The sequence below is a fragment of the Pygocentrus nattereri genome, chromosome 10 (assembly GCF_015220715.1).
Source record: "Pygocentrus nattereri isolate fPygNat1 chromosome 10, fPygNat1.pri, whole genome shotgun sequence".
Classification (NCBI taxonomy): domain Eukaryota; kingdom Metazoa; phylum Chordata; class Actinopteri; order Characiformes; family Serrasalmidae; genus Pygocentrus; species Pygocentrus nattereri.
The window spans coordinates 477,528-497,527 of NC_051220.1; the positions used below are offsets into that span (position 1 = coordinate 477,528).

General features: G+C 44.4%; 1 protein-coding gene across 4 annotated transcripts in view; it reads left to right on the top strand.

Moving 5' to 3' along the window:
* The first annotated feature begins 389 nt into the window (after positions 1–389).
* esrrga (estrogen-related receptor gamma a) overlaps positions 390–20,000 on the top strand; it is a 216,675-nt gene continuing 197,064 nt past the window's right edge. For 2 of the 4 annotated variants that reach the window (XM_037542220.1, XM_037542218.1), the window contains exon 1: positions 7,611–7,797. The gene's annotated coding sequence lies outside the window, so the exon portion shown is untranslated. Of the gene's footprint in view, positions 422–7,609; positions 7,798–20,000 lie in introns of those variants that run through there. The other 2 variants (XM_037542221.1, XM_037542216.1) reach the window with 2 other exon arrangements.

Below are 20,000 nucleotides of genomic sequence, written 5' to 3' on the forward strand. Positions count from 1 at the left end.
GAAGACATCAGTCTCTAAGTTTCTCTGCAGTGAGGCGCTTCATATCAAACCTCTCCGAATGAGTCTGTTTACACATCAAGGACTGGGATAATCAGAAATGTAGAAAAATGGGTGGGGTTCCCCTTTAAAGTGGCATGTATTAGACTGCGGAGCTTCGCGATGGGTTTAGGGACTTGTCGGTGGACATCTGGGTCCAGTACGTGCGCAGTGCTTCAAATATGACCCAGAGCCTCTTTAGAGGACAGCGGCGGCGCTCCAAACTCCAAACGTCACGGCGTTTGAGGAGCGCGTGTTTGGAAAGCCGGTGGGCGCGCGGCTGCGCGGCTGGGGTCGAGGCTGGCCGCTGAAGAGTTTTGGGAGCAGTCTGTACCTTTAAGCGCCGGTGTTCACCTGCCTGCCCAGCACGCGGCTCGCCGACAAGGTAACTGGAGCTTTCTCTCTTAAACACGGCTGAATTTCACACACACGCCGAGGCTTCTGCGCCTCCGGGCTGAAGCAGGTCAGCCGCAGCGCCGCCTCAGAGGAGGAAGACTAGCGTCTCGGTAAACAGCTCGTCTGAGTTCGTAGCGCAGAGGAAGAGCGGGATTCTCGAAAGTCCGGTAGCGTTAACTCGCCTGCGTCCTTCAGAAGTGAAGAGCCTCATCATCGTTTTGTCCTTGAACGGTTCGGTTCCGGTGGGCACGCTTAGGTCGGGTAACGTGCGCCTGAGGTGAGGAATGCAACTGGCCCGGGACAGCCTCGAGTCTGACCCGCTTCAGAACCCGTCCAGCCGTGCGTTTTGCAGCCTAAACGCGCGTCAGTGCGCGGATGGTGTGCCGTTGGTTCGGATCTGCCGCCGCGTGTCCAGCTAATGCAGCTGAAGCTCACTCTATTATGTCCAAAAGTTTGTAGACACCTCCTCCTTCGAAGTTTAAAACTGCTGCCTTCAGTAAGTGAGACCTGTGCAGAGCTTTTAAAGGGGGTTCCACGCACTTTTCAACATTTCTGCCCCATCTGAGATGTAAACAAAGGCGCGCGGGGAGGTTTGATGTGAAGTTCTGTGGTTCTAGTGAAACTCACTGAGTCAGAACGGGTCACAGTGGTGGTGATAGGAACCAGACGTCTACAATTTCAGTGACTCTAAACGTTATTGCACAAAATGGTTATGAATACATAGCTTTAAAATTTTGGCCATTGTAAAGCAAAAGAGACCCCCCCCCCCCCCCACACACACACACACACACACACACCACCCCCCCATATTGTTTTCATATTTACTGCTATTTTACCATCATCAGTATTACATATAAAAATCTCTGATCGTTGTGGAAATAAAGTGACTGATTAAAAAGGCTACAGATTCCCTGACCTCTGGTTCCTGTCCACACCACTGTAAAGAATTCTGAGCTGATGTTTCTCTGTAGTGAACCATTTCACGCCAAAACACTCTGAATGAGTTTGTTTACATCTTGATCGTTGATTTATGCAAACCTTTAGAACAGTTGGTGGAATTCCCCTTTAAATATGTTTTAGGACGCAATGTTATCTGATATCATAAAACAGGTTCTCGGGCATCGGGTGGAGTGTCACAACCGTTTCGTGTAGCTGTCTGCTTCACTATATCACCACCACTGTGAGCTGTTCTCTCGCTTCTCTGAGCTTCTCTGGATCAGAGCCGTCCACATCAAACCACTCTGAATGACTGTTTACATATCAGCAGTCAGATTATGAGTAAACTTCAAAAGATCGATTCTCTATTGAGGTCATATGACATTTCTGGACGACTCAGAAACCGTATGCGTGGTCAGTGTCAGTGCATTAGCATATTTAATTTGCAGCATGTTTACATAATATACATCAAAGGCTGCTTTTTTAATCAGGATTATAGATGCAGCCCATTTTCTTTAATGCAGGTGAACCACTGCTGTTATGTGTTTATACTAAACTGGGCCTTGACTAGTAGATCGGTTTGCCCCAGCAAAGCGTAGCTACGTGTCTAAATGTTTGTAAACGCCTGCTTTTCAAATCAAGGGTATTCATAGTGAGATTTGCTGCAGTAACAGCCTCCACTGTCTGGGAAGGTTTTACACTAGAACTTTGCTGTGAGTGTTTGATTGCATTCGGCCACAAGAACATAAGCGAGGTCTTGGATGTTTGGTTCTGGTTCACTCCAACTCATCCCAAAGGTACACCGTCAGAAATAAAGGTCCTAAACTGTCTCTGGGTCAGTTCCCCTCCTGTCACTGGGGTGGAACCCTAAAGGCTTCATCTCAGTCCCATTAGTCAGGGAACATAACTAGAATTAGAATTAAGAACCATGTGTCTCTGTGTCTGCACACTGTGAAATTAGACCTCTGCATTTAACCCATCCAAGCAGTGAAACACCCACAGACATGCACACTAGTGAACACACACACTAGGGGGCAGTGAGCACACTTGCCCGGAGCGGTGGGCAGCCCTATCCATGGCGCCCGGGAGCAGTTGGGGGTTAGGTGTCTTGCTCAAGGGCACTTCAGTCATGTGCTGTCAGTGCTGGGGATCGAACCAGCAACCTTCCGGTCACAGGGCTGGTTACCTGACCTCCAGCCCACGACTGCCCTATAATCCACTGAGATGATCTGTTCTAAGCTGGAATGACTCCACACACCACGCCTCGCCTCGCCTCCAGGCTTTTATTCTACTGCTCTGTTTTAAAACATTCGGTTATGAAAAGGAACAAATACCAACTTTTCACCTGGAGAACCTGATTTAAGCTCCACAATCAGACCTTAAACCCACTGCTGGAGCTTTGTGGGAACATTTTTACTGTTTGTACCTTGATGAACGAAAAATGTTCCTGAACAGATCCTTCTTTTCTGACAGTGTATTGGATGGAGCTCCATTGCACCAGAATGCAGTCCTGCTGCTCCTCAGCCCAACACTGTGAGGCTTTATAGCCCTCTGGTCAATGCTTGGCATTGGGCATTCTGACCATTTTATCGCTCTGCTTTATCTGGAGATTATACAAGCTGCCTGTGCCGAGTTGAACACTTGTGCTGTAAATTGGTGCCTTAAAGAAGCTTTATTCACTAATTAGAAGGGGTGTCTGGATACTTTTGGACAGTGTATCTCTATCTCTAATGCCTCATTCACAAATCAGATGAGTTGAGCCTGTCAGTGAAGGGCAGCCCATTCTTCAACACAAGCAGCGTCACTGCTACAGTGTTTGCAGTGTTGGTGCCAGAGACGGTGTTTAATTATGGAATATTTATGGACACTCAGTTGACCTTAAGAACCCTTTTGCATTAACCAGTACCACTTTTCTGCATAATAATAATTATTTGTATTTCCCAAACTGTCATTCTGTCTGTCTGTTGACCAGTTTCATGACTACTGGCCGTGCACGGGGGACCATCACAATAGAGCCTGTGGCATCAGGGAGACTCAAAGCAACTGACCCCTCTAACATCTTTATTGGGCCCTTTATATCGCAGCTGACGCAGTTGTCCAGAACAGTTGTTGCCAAACGTTTTTAATGCCAGTGCCTATATGGACACTGTTAGAAATAAAGGTACAGCAGTGGTTTTAAGGTTATATAAGTTTCTCCAAAAGATGCATATCGCTGTTGTTGGAACAAAACCTCATCTCCCCCAAAATGGTCACTTTCCAGGAGAAGGAAAATACATACTTTACTTTCAATGTAAGTCAATGGAACCAGAATGTTTTCCAAGTCATTTTTGGCCATTTATTTTGGTCCATCCTTCATGAAATTGACACACAATATAAAGGCCAACATGCGTTTTCAAATATTGTCAAAAACTGAAAATCGACAAAAAAATGGAGATGTGAGGTTTTGTTCCGACAGCAGCGACATGCATATATTTATAAAACTTAACGTTCTAAAAAGAAGCAATGAAATAAAAGACTGGAGGCGAGGCAGGGTGTGTGGAGTCAGTGCAACTTATAAAAAACATAACTGGTATGGAATATGATACAGTTATGTTCCCTAACTAAAGGTACTGAAGCTGTACCCTTAAGGGTTCCACCCCAGCCTCCTCCCCACCCTCTCATTCCCAAACTGGGAGCCGCCACTGGGCCTTGACCCGCAGTTTGAAAACCTCTGCACCAACTTCACTGAGACATGGCAATAGTGAGTAAACAAACAAATTACATTAACTGCGTTTACACGGTTATTCTTTAGTTTATGAATCTAAGAGTTGTTTAATAGACTAGTCCTTTTATAGCTCTGTATACATGCACGCCAACACAGTCTGACTCAACTGTGGCATGAATTGCCCTCTTCTTGTCACTTCTAAGTTTATACTCAAATGAGTTTCCATGTTTTAAAGGATCTGTATCCTTTCATTTTGTTTATTTTTCTCAGAGATGCTCTTATAACTTTTATGTGGGTTTATGTACCAAAACCAGCTTTTATTCACTTTTATATGAGACCTCCTGAGAATTAAACAAGCCGTTTTTGTTACTGTGCCCTTAAGACTGACATATGTAAACGAGCTCTCATCTAATTGGCTGCCCTGTATTGTGCCTCATTTTTAGAGCAGTCTGGGCTGAAACACTCCTTATAACTTCACTGTGAATGACTGGGGCTAAACTGCTGTAGACAGAATAGTTGGATATATGAATGGATGTGAAAATGTGTTTGTTTTGAAACTTTAACAGACCCTTATTAGTCTCACAACAGGGAAATTTTACCTCTGCGTTTAACCCATCTGTGAAGTGAAACACCACATACACACTAGTGAGCGCACACACACACACACACACACACACTAGGGGGCATGAGCACACTTGCCCGGAGCGGTGAGCAGCCCTATCCACAGCGCCCAGGGAGCAGGTGGGGGTTAGGTGTCTTGCTCAAGGACACCTCAGTCACATGCTGTCGGCTCTGGGGATCAAACCGGCGACTTTCTGGTCAGAGGGGGTTGGTTCCCTGACCTCCAGCCCACGACTGCCCCAATATGTTAACAATGTTTACGTATTACATTAAAGTTTTTCATATCAAAAATGTGAGGAAAATTCAGTTTTAATCATCATTTAATCATCAGGTCCTAAAATCATGTCATAGTTAGACTGGTAGTCGTGGTTAGACTAGTATGGAACTATTGATGAGCGTATAAACATCGTTTTTATTTTCACATGGAGCTGCATTCATTTCTCTTTCTGTACACTATAAGATCGTAGCTCCGCCCTCTGTTTCTGACCCTATGCCTTTCTGCATTCGGCTAGTGCTTTCGAACAGCCTTAGGTGGCGTGTTTAGGTGCAGCTGCAGGTTCCGGGCTGTGGAAAAAGCGCTCCTTGCTTTGGGTTCCGTTGTTTGCACACTCTGCTGTGTCTGTGGCTTTCCTGCAAGCAGTCACACTTGCGAGCACCTGAAGTGCTGATTTATGAAGAGCTCAGGAAGTGTTCCTTTTGCAGAAATGTGAGCCCTCCTGAAATAGACGTTTGTTTGTTTGTTGTTTTGTGGGGTCGAACAGGGGACGATCTTTACAGCAGAAGGTCCAGCAGGGAGGGGGGATGTTCAGGGTGTATTGAGGGGTTGGGACCACTGCCTCCAAAGTGTCCCACCAGCTTCAGCCTCAAGATACATTTGTACACAGATGGTCACCACCTCAGCCCTGTGGACTCTTGATCAGCGGATTTTTTTACTGAATTCAGTGGACAGGAAGTCTAGATGCTCTCTGAATATAACATGTCTGGTTCATTCTTCACTTTTCAGCCTATAGTTATCAGTTGTTCGTTTGCGCCCATCAGAAACGTTACAACAACCAGTGATGGTGACAAACGAAAACTCTAAAGGACCCCAGTAATTCAGTGAAAACGTAGGGCAGGTTAAAATACGCCAACATCATTAGCGTCTCTTTCACTTAGGCTAGTGTTTTGTTTTATGGCCCTTCATTTAACTGACAAATTAAGGTCTTCTCAGTATGGAGAGCCGGAGTTCACCGAGTTAACTGATGCTCAGCCAGGCTTAAAAGAGACCGTGTTTGTTGACATTAACTATGTCTGTCTATGCACACAAGAGCCTAAGTTCTCATTTAGTCTAGGGAAATGGACCAAACTAACAGTTAAGTGATACTTTTTTAATCCACAAACGGGGAAATTCCACCTCCGCATTTAACCCATCCGTGAAGTGAAACACCACATACACACTAGTGAACACACACACTAGGGGCAGTGAGCACACTTGCCCGGAGCGGTGGGCAGCCCTATCCACGGCGCCCAGGGAGCAGTTGGGGGTTAGGGGTCTTGCTCAAGGACACCTCAGTCACAGACCGTCGGCGCTGGGGATCAAACCAGCAACCTTCCGGTCACGGGGCCAGTTCCCTAACCTCCAGCACACGACTGCCCCCCTAGTTGTTTGTGAAATTTTGAGTCAGTTGGGATGGATGGTGGCTTTCCATTAGCAGCATTTGGAGATCTCCAGTTTAATCATGACCCGTATCTGCTTTTGGCTTAGTGTCCTAACACTTACTTGCAAACGTGGATGTTAGGAGAGTGTTTTCTACTTGGCTTTCGTTCAGTTGGGCCCAAAGTTTGGACTGATATGCTGTGCTGTAGCTGAAATAATGTCAATTTGCATAACACATTGACAAATTAAATCATTCTTAAAAGCAAAAAAGATGACCGACGTGCCCTGAGACTGCGGACTGTAGGCTCCTGTTGATTTGTCCCGTTGAAGTGCTGAAGTTATCCCAGACAGCTGGTCCTGTGTTGAGGGTAATCTGGACAAATCCAGACTATTCTTTGTATACAAATGGTTTGACTGGATGAAAAGAAGCCGTTTAAACTTCAAAAGAAATACTAAAATATTGTCGCTGTCGGGATTAAAGTCTTTTGCGGTGTTTTTTTTACACCGCGCCAGCTGCGCTTCGTGTTGCGATAAAATTCCACAATCCAAAATTACTTATCTCCCACAAACATGTTTATTGACCTTCTGTTGAAAAGCTACTGCTTTGGAGATATGAGATTTTGTTCCGACAGCGATGACATGAATACGCTTGGATTCTTGGACGTTTTGTGACCAGGAACAAAATCCATTGTTTCCTCATCGCACAACCAAAAACCAGGGCAATCCAGGGAAATCCTGGAGGGGTGGGAACCATAAATGCAGTGTCGCCCTCTTTTTTACTTCCCTTTATTTGCTTGTTTAACAGGCACAGTGCAGGCTAATCGACTGCACTGTTTCATGATGTAAAAGCACCAGATTTGACTTCTCATCTGCTGTCCCTGGGCAGGTGGATGCTTACAAATATGAGCAATAAAAGACAGTCAAAGCCGTATTAAAGGGCAGAGACTACAGAGCATCTCTTCTTCTGCAGCAGTCAGAGCTGCGCACCACTACACGAGCATGACGGGAGCAAACTGGTCAGCTAGTAATCTTGTTTTGTTGTGTTTTTTTAGTTGTTTGTTGTTGTTGTTGTGTTTTTGTTTTTTTTATCTTCCTCTTTCTCCTTTTTTCTGTCTCTCTCCCTTTCTGTCCTCTCTCCTTCATTCCCCTGCCCCTTACTTGCCAAGCCAGGGTCCTGCTTAATGATTTTGAGAGAAGCACTGAGCAGCCCTTGATTCGGACTAGCCGAGGGAAAAACAGGCAGGCAGGCAGGCAGGCACCCCCCCTTCTCTGTGTGTGTGTGTGTGTGCATGTGTGTGTGCAAGTGTTTGTGGTCGCTGCACTGAGGAAGAGGAGGAAAAGCGAGAGGCAGCCGGCGGGCGGACGTCCTTGTCCTTGGGAAGAAGAGAGAGAGACAGAGAGGGAGAGAGAGAAGAAAAAAACAGAAAACCTGCACACGAGAAGTCATTGAGGCAAGCCAGGATCCAGCGTAAGTAAGGCACACATACCTCTGACTGGCAGAGACGACGGGGGGCACGAGGGACCCGCTGACCCACCAGGCTGCGCTGAGCCACCGTGCTGCTGCTTGTGTGGCGCTTGCTTCTTTAAATGCCTAATGCTTTTGACAGGGGATTAGGTGGGACGCAAAACGCCGTATGGCTCTAAGTTAGGGCTGCCAAACTTTGTTCACAGCCCGGGCAGCTTTGTTATTATAGGACCCTTTTTTGGCTTCTGAAGGATCTTTTTTGCCATATTGTGGTCTTTATTTCTGAGGTCGTTTACAGTGCTGTAAGTTAAACGTAGTCTTAGGCACGTTTCCATAGGCGCTATGTTGGATTTCTATGGCATGCAGATGCATGTTGGGCCACATTGTTAAAATAAGGTGCTTTGGAGTGAAGCCACTTCCCTGAACATGTGAACTGAATGGCTACAAATGGTTGAACCTAAAGTGGCTCTTCTATGTAACCGAGCCAAAGAGACTGTGATGTTCAAGCATGCGTGATTTACGCTGCAGATGCAGTGATGTTGTCAGGTTTGGGAGCTGCTGGTAAAGCAGGGATGCAGCAGTGCAACATATCGTGCTGTATCGAATTGCATTCGTGCCATATTGTTGCATCATGACCCCATGTTGGTTTGTGGCTATTGTGTTAGCTTGTGGCCAGTGTGTTAGGTCAGGACACTATGAAGCACAACTTCTGTTTCTAATAGTGCACTTTTATAATGTTGGACGTCCTGAAAAACTGAAAATGGAAACATTTAACATATTAATGTGAGGCGCAGTGCCAGACACTCTTTATTGTAGTGTAACGTATCACAGGAATGGACGATACTTAGGGTGACCCTATGCCTAGCCATACAGCAAAAATATCATATAATGATACATATTTGGCGATAACATTAATGTAGTCTGTAAAAGTGGGTGCTGTGTTGTGTTCCTATGGTATGAAGTTGCATGTGGGCCACTTTCCTGAACATGTGAACTGAATGATTACAATACTTGAAAGGTTATTTAGGGAACCTGCATGATTTAAATAGTAGTAAATGCAGTGTTAGCAGTTTTCAGGACTGCTGGTAAAGCAGGGATGTATCAGTACATCATATCGTATTGTATCGTATCACCTCACTGTATCATGACGTGCGTGCTAGCTTGTGGCTATTGTGTTAGCCTGGGGCTTATATATTACCTTAGCTTTAGATCAGGACACTATTAAGCTTAAACTTTCCTTTTGTTGCACTTTTATAATGTTAAATACTCTAATAAGCTGAATTGAATGCGTTAATGTTGCACCTTGGAGCTCACTTGGTTTCGAACGCTCCTTATTTTTGCCGTATCAAAAATATATTAAATTTAGACAAAAGTGTGTCATGGGGTGGGCAATATGTGGGGTGACCATACGTCCTCTCTTTTCAAAGAACATCCTCTTTTTGGGAGCTAGGTCAGGATTATGGTCACCAAAAATGGTCACCCTAGTGACGTGGCAAAAATATAGCCTGATGTTCTTACAGACGGTGTCCACGACTTGGTCAGAGAAGCGAACTGTTTATCACAATAGCGTTAAAATATTCTCATATTATCCGCCTCTGATTACAGCTCTGTGGTAAAATGTCACACTGTATGTAGTATCCGGATGCTGATTGCCATAATTTAGCATTTTATGATAACTGTAATTATGTAGAGCATGAAGGAAAGTCACTGTAGCCATATGCCGGCCAATTGAGGTCACTCGCGCAATTAAGCACACTCAGTTAATTAAACATTTAGTGGTCAATCTCGCCACGTATTTGGCTCGAACTTTCACCAGCTGAACAGACATTCCGTGCCTTGCTAGCATTGCTGGTCAATTTTTGTTGGCTTCTTTTGTGGCTAAACTGCCTCTGCCTCACTCTGCTTATGCATCACTCCCTAATTGATACCCGGAGCCTTCTGAATGTAGCTCATCTATTAATACCCTCAGCAGTGATGCCTGCCACAGCACTGCCGCGCGTTTGAACTGGAAACCAAAGATCCGCCTGTCTGTAAACTGCTCACATCATCAACTTCCCGTCCGCTGTGCAGCCGAGTGGGCAAAGCCGTCCGGTCCAGCAGCCGACGCCTTTGTACAGGGATTGGCCGACAGCGCTGATCACATGTACGCCAACATGTCAACGTCTCCGCTCTCTTCTCTTGGTGTTACAGAAAGCACTTTTTCTTTTTTTTAAATAAGGAACCCCCCCCCCCCCCCCAAATATTGTTTCAAGTCTTGTGTTTGGACAGCATATCTCTCTGTTCCTTTTAAGCCTCTATTTACTTCTAATCCATGGTTTGCTTTGCAGAGCGAAAGGCTTCTGAAATCCTGTAGACTTAGAGCAAAGTTGATCTGCTGATTAGTATTCCCCTGACATAATGTATCTGTCAAGTTTTCCGGACTTCTTCCTTCTTTCCAATGTATTCTAGGGCATGGGCACAGAGTGGGCCTATTTGGTTTAGCTGGATTTCGTTCGCGGTTTGCGAGAGGACCCTATGCATTAATGGGCGAATACCGAGGTCTTTTGATTTCCCATGAAGTTGGTCATCCGAAGCCCACGCAGGCACTCAGTCGCATACGCATCTATTAATTGGCTTGGAAGGAGATGTTTGGATAGTTAATCCATCAGATTAATGCATGCTTCTGGAAAGATTTATTTCTTCATGCCAACCGCTGCCCAAGTGTCCCTTAAAGAAGTCGTCAAGTACTGGACTATTATTGAGTGAAATACTGCTTTGCTGATCTTGTAGCGTTGAGCAATGTTCTGCATGTTTATTCTGGGTGTTGTTCTCCTGCAGTTATTCTCTGGGTTTATTCTGACAGTAAAGACTCTGAATGTGAAGGCGGGGCTAATTCGCCTTTGCGGGGAGGAGGTGTGTCAGAGCAGACAGGCGCTGGAACTGAAAGAGTGCAGACGTGAGCTGAGTGTAGAGCGAGCTGTTAGCCCAAAGCTTTGCTTATTGAACGCTGTGGCTGTAGCCGACTACAGCCTTTTAATAAAGCACTACAACTTGTGCATGACCTGTGTCTTCTTCCATAGCGGTAAATGCTACATTTTCAGAATAAAGCCAGAGAATAGCTGCAGAACACAACAAGCAGAATAAGCATGCAGAACATTTCTTGAGCATGCGCCAGTAGCATTTCTTAAATGCTCCGAGATTGAGCTTTAGATGCCTGTGGGTTTGTTGCATTGGTAATGCAGTGGTGTCCTTCGGTTCTCATACATCCCAACTTCCAACTTTGCTTGGGTCATGTCTGAAATGAGGCTTCTCAGAGGGAATTAATCTTCAGTGCTTTGTTAGTCCACACTCTGAAGTATCCTTCACCTCTTGAATAATTAACAAGCAGCTAAACAGTCTGGTAGATAAATCCAATCAATCTGAGAGAAGCACACTGTGGAGATATTGCTTGGCCTGCACTCATAAAGCATCTAGAGTAGGAAAGGATGCCTGTACACCTGCCGTAGGAAACCTGTTTAAGAACCATCTGCTGAAAGATTCTTCAGGGAACTAAAAAGGTTCTTCTGTGGTGCTTTTTTTGGAGAAGCATTCCACTCGATTGTAATGTCATTGTTGTGTTACGTTGTATTACTTTATATCACTCAGCCTCGTTGGTTTGACAGAATTCATACTTTTTTTTATTGTTTTATTTCATTGGGAAAACCTGTGACGTCAGCCGATCATGACTGCTAGTCTAGCCACTGATTTATAGGCTAATAAATAGGACCAAGCTGGCATTAGTGTAACTCACCTTAGTCGTTAGACAGAATTATAAAGTGGTTCTAAAGTCAGACTGAGGTAAGGTGTTGAGGCTTGGTGTCCTTCTCATCTCATTGGTCATTTCTGTCATTTATATGGCTGCGATATGATATTCGGCTTCCTAGCAGTGACATTACCTGTCTTGCAGCTGCCAAAACTCCAACCCAAAGCAGCTGTAGTTTTTACCTTCAAGGTACATCATCAGACTAGTTTTCCTAGTCAGTAAACCAGGAAATCTAGAGGCTACTGCAGCACTGCTATTGTGCTATAGCTCAAGCGAACAATGTTGTGATTTTAGCATTTTTCATTTTGGCCACCGTGTCCATTTAAGGGTGTAGGACCTAATCGCTCTACAAGCAGTGGAGAAGCTGAGCCCAGATTAGTACAAGTGGCAGAGACCTCCTGAGCTTATTTAGGAATGGCCAGAAGAGCACCATGGCTACTCCGGGATTAGCTGTGAGAAAGCCTTGATTTCCAGGTAACAGTGTTAATCAGATAAAGCAGGTCGAGGCTCTGCAAGCACTCGGCCTGACTGGGAACTTTCAAATTCAAGCCAGTTGTCATCAATGCCGCAAATGAGAGAACCACAGTCGTTTCTTCTTTACACATGATGCACACAGCGGATCATTTGACCCTCATCAGCTCCGCAGCGAAACTACAAAATCCACATCACTGTGAACTATTAGTGACTCTGGGCTTTCTAGTCTGGCAGCTGCAGCAGTTCTGGACTGCATTTTTAACCATGTATTATTTAGATATTAACTTTAACACTTATTATTTATTACCTGCTACAAATGATTTGTTACCTATGAAACTGTATTATATTATATAGAGGCCCTTAAAAGAACATTCTAGCCCAGATGAAAGATCAAAGTCATTGATACATTTGTTGTAAATGTACCATTTATACACTTAGAAATGTATACATGTATAATATACCTCCTGCAGCGGCGCCACAGTCATCCCTGGAGCGAGATCTTTCTGGTTTCAGGATAAACACCTTCTGATGATGTGTCCTGAAGGTGGGAGGAATAAATGGGTTTTGGGATGAACGCATGAGGCTTAGCTAAAGCAGAAGGAAGCCACGTTGCGGAATATTACGTTTGTATTGTTTAGCCACTACATCAATGGTGGAGGAGGCGGGGTCCCGGTTATTGTAAAGGTATGATGTATTTGCATAAGGCATGTTGGGTATTGCAGTGAGACAACACTGATGGAGGAAAACACAAAATTAGATACGATGAATTCTGTAAAACCGAATAATGCAGAACGTCATACGACACGGCGAGTAACGTACCGGATGTCTCCGGGGTTAAAGCCTTTAGAGTTAACACCAACTGATTAAAACCAAATTGCTTGCTAAAATGTTCCACATCAAATGTGATTTTATGTCATGTTGAGCAGAGATGCAGGTGAGACTGGAGTGATTCTGGACTCTGCAGTGCCAGAGTTGCCTGCGAAAAAAAGAAACATAAATTCTGTTAGAAGCTCCTCAAATTTTCCCTTCTTGCCCCTTTTCTCCATTTATAGAAGGCTCCCTGCGTTTTCTTTAAGACTAAGTGTGTTACACCTTCCCTCAAACTCTTAACAGATCGATACCTATAGATCCTCTAATTGGAAGCCATTCGTTATGGGGTTTATAAAGCTAGTAATTATTGTGTGTAATCTTGCAGAAAATTAAATTTAGGGTTGTGTACACTGTATTGGGGAGAAGTTTTGCTCCTTTTTCCCCTGCTGTATTCACTATCTGTCAGCTGTTCTACGGCCCCACTTTTTCATGTCTAGTGCTGTGTGGCCAATTTTAGTATTTCTAGCATAATATAGGCACAGCCAAAAGCTCAGACTGGGAACTGCAGTAAGAAGCAATTGTTGGGGGGCACTTAGACTACAAGCGGTAATGGGATTATGGCCAAAAATTTAATACGGAGGGGTTGTTGCGTGGGAAAACCAATAATGTAAGCCTGAATGAGGGAAGTAGGAGTATACTCTTTATAAAACGGTCTGGAAAAAGGGTAGTCAAAATGGTAATATGGCCTTATGAATACCTAAATAAGATGTTTACCCCAAGCAAGTTTAAAATGAGGTTTAAATGAAATATTGTCTGTAATAATTGTGAATGTGCTGATTCAGGGACCTTTATAACCCTTAAGGTCGTATGGCATTTCCAGAAGACTGCTAGGCAGAAATGTACGTGGCTGCAATGACAGCCTCAACTCTTTACACTAGATGTTGGAACACTGCTGTGAGGATTTGATTGCATTCAGCCAGAGCTTTTGTGAAGTCAGGTACTGATGTTGAGTGGTCAGTTCTGGAGTACAACCTCCACTCCAACTCATACCAGAGGTGTTGGAGCCCGATGCTGGAGGACTTTATACCCTCTAGCCTACGCTTGGCAGTCCGCATGCTGAGCTTAGGGTCACGTTCAGCTGCTACGCAGTGTCACAGTCTATTGGCAGTGCTTTGCTATGAGATTCATACAGCTGTGTCAGCAGTGGGTGCACTGTAAAGTAGCTACATCGACAAGTTAGAAGGAGGTTTTGGATGTACAGTGTATTTAGTCACTTGTTTTACATTGGGACTAACTGATGCTGTTAAAGTGAGTGGACTTGGTCACTTTATGGTCACAGACTGTTTAACTGACCTGCATCACCTTCTCACTTTCATAAAAGCAATACAGGTTTAACTGGTAAGCTTAAACACAGAGCAGTTAAAATTACGAATGCATATAATAAACAAACACCTGAGACAACATGTTATAAACACCACAGAAACCTTCTACTGATGGAAAATCTGAAAAATATGAGCCAGTTAACCAAAATGATATTTATATTAGGGGTGGGTCATATGGCAAAAACATTACTTCATGATACATCAAACATTTTCACAATACACAACAAAATATTGCAATATTTCATTTCAGCTACAGCGCTGTGTGGAAGTTTTAGGCATTTAACCAGTTTCCCTCAGCAGTGAGTTTCTCACAATATACATCAGAATAAAGTCGTATTCATAATTCAGATAAACAGAAAAACAATAAACAGTAACAAGAATTTCTCGGGTCCATATTTTTCCTGGACACCTTCACAGCCGCCACAGAGACTCGTTAATATCATCAATTACATCATGAGCTCAATTTACTGAGCACTGATTGGTCAAACCAGGAGCTGCTTTATAACTACATATAATACTGGACTTCCTCGAGGAGGAGAGGCTTGGAGATGGGCTAACAAACACACCAACATCCAGAACATCACTGTTTATTATTATATAATATCATTATTAATTAATATTCTGTACATTTAGTTTATTCAAATATTAACACTTTTCTCAACAAATAAACACAAACTACACAAATAAATAGATTTTGAAAACAAGTCTTGGGGCCTCAGACTTTCACACAGTACTGTATATATACTGTATTGCACTGATATTGAACAGGCCCAATTATTCTTTCTTTGAAATAAAACATGCAGGTCTGCGTTCTTTAAGTAATGATGATATCCAGTATGGTCAGGAATCATATTATGACATCTTTTTTTTTATTATTATGATGATAGATATCATTACATTCCCCACCCCTGATTTATGTTATTTAAGACTTTGTGACTCTGCTTTTGATATTTGAGTTTAGGAAATGTGACAAGTGAGAACTGACCATCATATCATACCTTTGGAGTCTGTTTAATTAATAAAACTTACATTATTGATGACCTTAAATTATATTGCTCAGTATTGTTGGTTATTTTAGGCCCTTAAGATAATGTATTGCATCGCAGAGTTTTTGAGTATTTGGTAGAGCCCAGATATGAATCTGCTAACTGTGCATCTCGTGCATGTCATGGCGTGTGCTTGTGAAACACCAGCTTGCATAAAACCGTTCGCATGACATGCTGTTTTCGTTTCACGTGCTATTTTCAGGTATTGAGAGTGTGATATTCTAAAAGCTGCAGTAAACATCTATGGCTGAGCATGAAGGTCCGTTCATTCACTAAAAATCCTCTTATTTCAGTGCAACACTAGCGACGCTGCTGGTCCTGGAAAACTGAAAGGCCAGTAAATTCAGGCAGATGTGAGCACAGCGTAAGTGTATCCGCACCAGCCTATGTTTATGCCAAACGTCCATATTGTCTTGCAGGAACTAGATGGTGGTAAATTACTGGAATCAATCTGATGAGAAGCTCCATTCTGTGGCGTTTTGCAGGCGTGCTCAATACTCGAGGGCTGGAACAGGTGTAAATGCTGATCGAACGGATCGTAACTGAATATTGTTCTGCTCACATTTCAGGAATGAGCCACATTACCTGGCTTCAAAGACAGCAGCGTTCCTGAGTGCATTAAGTAATTTTGCCTCTTTAACATGCGGGAGACTTCTTATTCCGGTCTAGATTTTAGAATTGGGCCACCAACACCATAACCTCTCACACAGTCTGTCTGCATGGTGATATCAGTCAAAAATAGCCCTAGTTTCTAGCTCCAAAAGTCTGCCTCCCCCCCACCCCCTGAAAAAAAAGTGCACAATATTTTGACTAAGGCTCATACGAGGCTTTTTACTGTGCTAACTTACCAGTCAGATATGCAAATTGGCTTTTGTTTAGCTGCATAAATGAAAATTGCTAATCAATTTTACCCCTTATTTCATGGCCTGTGGTTCCTGCCCCGCCCCCACCAGCTGGTTAATCATGCACAAGCTGAACACTTCATTACCCAGGACATGTTTGCCCCTCAGCGCTTTCTCGCTGGTAAATTAGTTCTTTCTATTTATACAGGTAAGGCAGGTCAGAGGTCTCCGGGTTGCGAAAGGTAAGGGGATGAAATTAATATAGCGGCGGGCTCTTCTGGCCGAGAGCCTCCCAGAAGAAAAGCCCTCCAAACTTAAACAGTTTCATAAGGAGAAATGAATTGGCACCGTAGGAGTGCGCCTCTTTTTTGTTCCAGCCTCGGATTGGTCCCGCTGTGTTCTTTCCGTGCTCCGGAGCACTGCCGCTCCTTTGAAGCCGGTGAACTGGATTCAGAGAAGCCTGTTTCCTCCACGGCGCCTGTCCTATCTGTCTCCACACCTTCTCAGTGCTAGTGGTGTTTGTGGTCTATGCGTACGCTTCTGTCGAACTCTTCTTAGGCTGCATTGAAGCGCACCATTTTGTTCTGGTTCATCGTTCTGATGCCACTTTTGGTTCCCCAGCGCAGCGGATCTCCAACTGGGGGCTGGGACTGGGAGGCACTAAGGGGGCTGAATCTCAGAAGTTAGTAAGTTTTCCTTTGGTCAGTTTATTGAATCTGCTTTGGCCATATTTAAAAATGTAATAGCTATTTGAAAAAGGTAGATGCTGCATAACACGATTCAGTTTAAATACACGCCAATCAATCCGAATTCACAGCCATATTTCACCCAATAATCCCGATATCTGTCATGTCACAGAACCGGACCACGTCTCTCGGTAGTGAAATGGAGTGTCTCGATAGGGCATTGGGCCTCATTCTCTCACCGTTCTTCTCAGTTTTTCAGAGGATTCTGTCATTCACCCGTGTTCTCTTAGCTGGGGTTTGTTCTTGGGTAACAGCAGAACCTCCACACACTCAAGAGCACAAAGGTGAGAACAGTTCTGTGCTTTATCAACACGTCATGTGTCTGACGAAGATATTGGTGAATGAGGCCTCTTAAGCGAAAGTACTGACTGAGGGCAGGGGCAGTTGAGGGTGGGAGGCACCTGGTGGCGTTTGGCCCACAGGGGGCACATAGGCGCTTACTATCAACAAATAAGCATTTATACTAAAAATATTTGAGAAGTGCTACTTTAGGAAACCATTCTTTAAGAAAGAAACGTTTCTGTAAACCTCGACATACAAAACACAGGTTTTAATGATCATTTTTAACCTTACGCTTCCATTCGGTCCCAGTCCCGATTTCCCGAGAGCATCGTAGCACGAAGATATTTCTTAAATGGTAGAACGAGTATTACACTGAACACTCTCTCTACCAGTTACGATGATCTTAACACTAAGATGCTTAGAGAAACTGGACCCAGAGCAAAGTCAGCTCAAACTTTACCCCATGAAATGAGTTTTTTGTCAGTGTTTCATTTCTTGTGCACACCTGTCCTCGAGAAATCAGTCGGTGAGACTGCTCCATCTGCAAGACGAGACAAATATTTTGGACATGTCAGAAATCCATCCCCACAGTCTCAACTGTATCTTAAGGACATTGCAAATCAAGTCCGGGAGAGCATAACTGGCCTCTCTCTCGGGGTGGGTGGGACACTCCTCCCTCTCCCTACATGCTTCAGTAAAACATGGAATGTCTTTTACAAGCTTCAAATGTCCATATGGAACCTAGAAAGGGCAAAAATTGTTTATGTGAATTACTGTTAGCTTAGCACTAAAGATATTGGACATTTAGGCCCAAACTGATGGCCTAGATCTAAAAGTCACAGGTCAAGACTGGACAAGAAACTCTGTAAATAACCAACGTTAAGAATGAGATGCTTTAAGCATTTAAGTCACATCGTGTACATTTGGCTCAAATGAGATTGAAGTTTAAGGAACCTCCACATAATGTCAAGATACCAAAATACCCAAGAACCACAACGCCGAAGCCAAGATCTGTTTAAGAACCTTTCGTTTTCAGAGCGTACAGGATGGTCCTTTAAATAGCTTTTGAGCCTCCTAAAAAGAGTGATGTGTCCAGTAGAAGTGTAGGGGGCTTCATTGGGGCTTTATGGGGGATGAGTTGAAAGGGATCTGTTTCAAAGGTGCTTCAGATGAAGAGCCGGTTTGCCTTTAGGTCTGTTGACCTTGGTCACACTGGGTATGGGGCCTGCCCATGTGCTGAGGCAACACATTCACCCAGGCTTAACCCCAGCCTTTGGCATTAGCCGAGGTGCGCAGGGGTGTCGAGTGGCACGTGAGCTCCACATCTTTCTTCCTTCTACCGAAGTGACACTGGCACTTCATTGAGCCATCTCTCCGTTTCTGTAGAGGGTCAAGCCTCTTATAACAGGAAGTATTAGTGCAGAGTGGATAGCTCCGAGGTTGCTTTACGATACCCGCTCCCCCAAGCTCTTCATAGAGAATTAGCCCATGCCAGTGCGCTTCTGCCCCACTCAAGGCTGGAGCGGGGCAGCTGTAAGGAGATTCAACAGCTTCGGTAAAGCCTTTAGTGGAGTCCCTCACTCGCCATCTCTTCACTCGCCCTTTATCCAGCCGACAGCCCACACCCTCGCCCATCATCTGTCTCCTAAAAATACTAAAAATACGCCGCCGCCTTCCCCTGGTCCTGCAGCATCTGATTTCAACTTGGAGGCCTATTTTTAATCCACGGCCGCAGCGATAAGACACTCTGCCATTTATTCATTAAGTGACCTGGCTGTGCCGTGCTGTGTCATATTTTCCCTTGGCCCTCTTGCTATGTGCGGGAGTATGGAGTGGGGGGGGGGTCATCTCCTCGCTGTTGATTCGCTCGCAGCCACTGGACCTTGTATCACATCACTGCTCAAGTATTTTCATTGAAACCAGAGCACCCACATCACGTGTATTTACATATAAATATACACCTGCAGCACAAGCCGAATCAGGGCGAGTGAGGCGGGGGAGGAGGGGGCTCCATGTTTTTTTCCATTCCATTCCTAGCTCGCTAATGTTTACATCCATTAATAGCTAATTCCCTCATCTTAGCGCATTTAGACTCACGACGTGTTTGTAATGCTTGGCAGGGTAGGCAGTGGAAAGTAGACGTTTCAATTACTTGCGGTAGGGATTTGGTAGAGTTTGGCTTGTGGTGGGAGTGAATGAGGGGGGAACGTTTGTTGTTCTTAAGTGGACACCAGCAGCTGCTTCCCCAGCAGGAGAGCAGGCGAAGATGGACTCCATTCTTTCCATTTCTGAAGTGTCCTCCACAGTGGACAGCTCTTGCCAAAATGGTTGCAGGATTTGAGCATCTAACTGACCTGGATTCCTGCGCTCTTGGTGGCCCTGGGTCAGTTGCCTGTTTAATTGCTAACATAACGTCCCAGTGTGATTCATACTGAAAGATGAATAAGACGGCGCAGGCGGAGAGGTAGGGGAGCTTTGCGAGAGATGGCCTTGGCTTCACCGCAGGTCGCGTATAGATTGATGAGAGGTTTCAGCGAGTGCTGTCTGTAGGGTATGCAGGCGGGGAGGGGCTCGGCTAAGCTGCGTTTCGTTGGAGTTCACGGTCGTTGACCTCCATGTTTCTATGTAAAGAAAAAGCTGCGTTGTTTCATTGTTATTTTTGGAAATTGGAAGCAGCATATATTCCAAGGGCATTGATGAGCTGTTGAAACCTTTTCAAATTCTGTTCAAGGGTCTTTCAATGTAGGAAAAGTTCACCTTTCAAAGCTACCTTTTGAAAATCTACCTTCACATACACTGCCCTCATTTTGTGCCATTCCAAAAAGTGTGTTCAGTTTAATGTG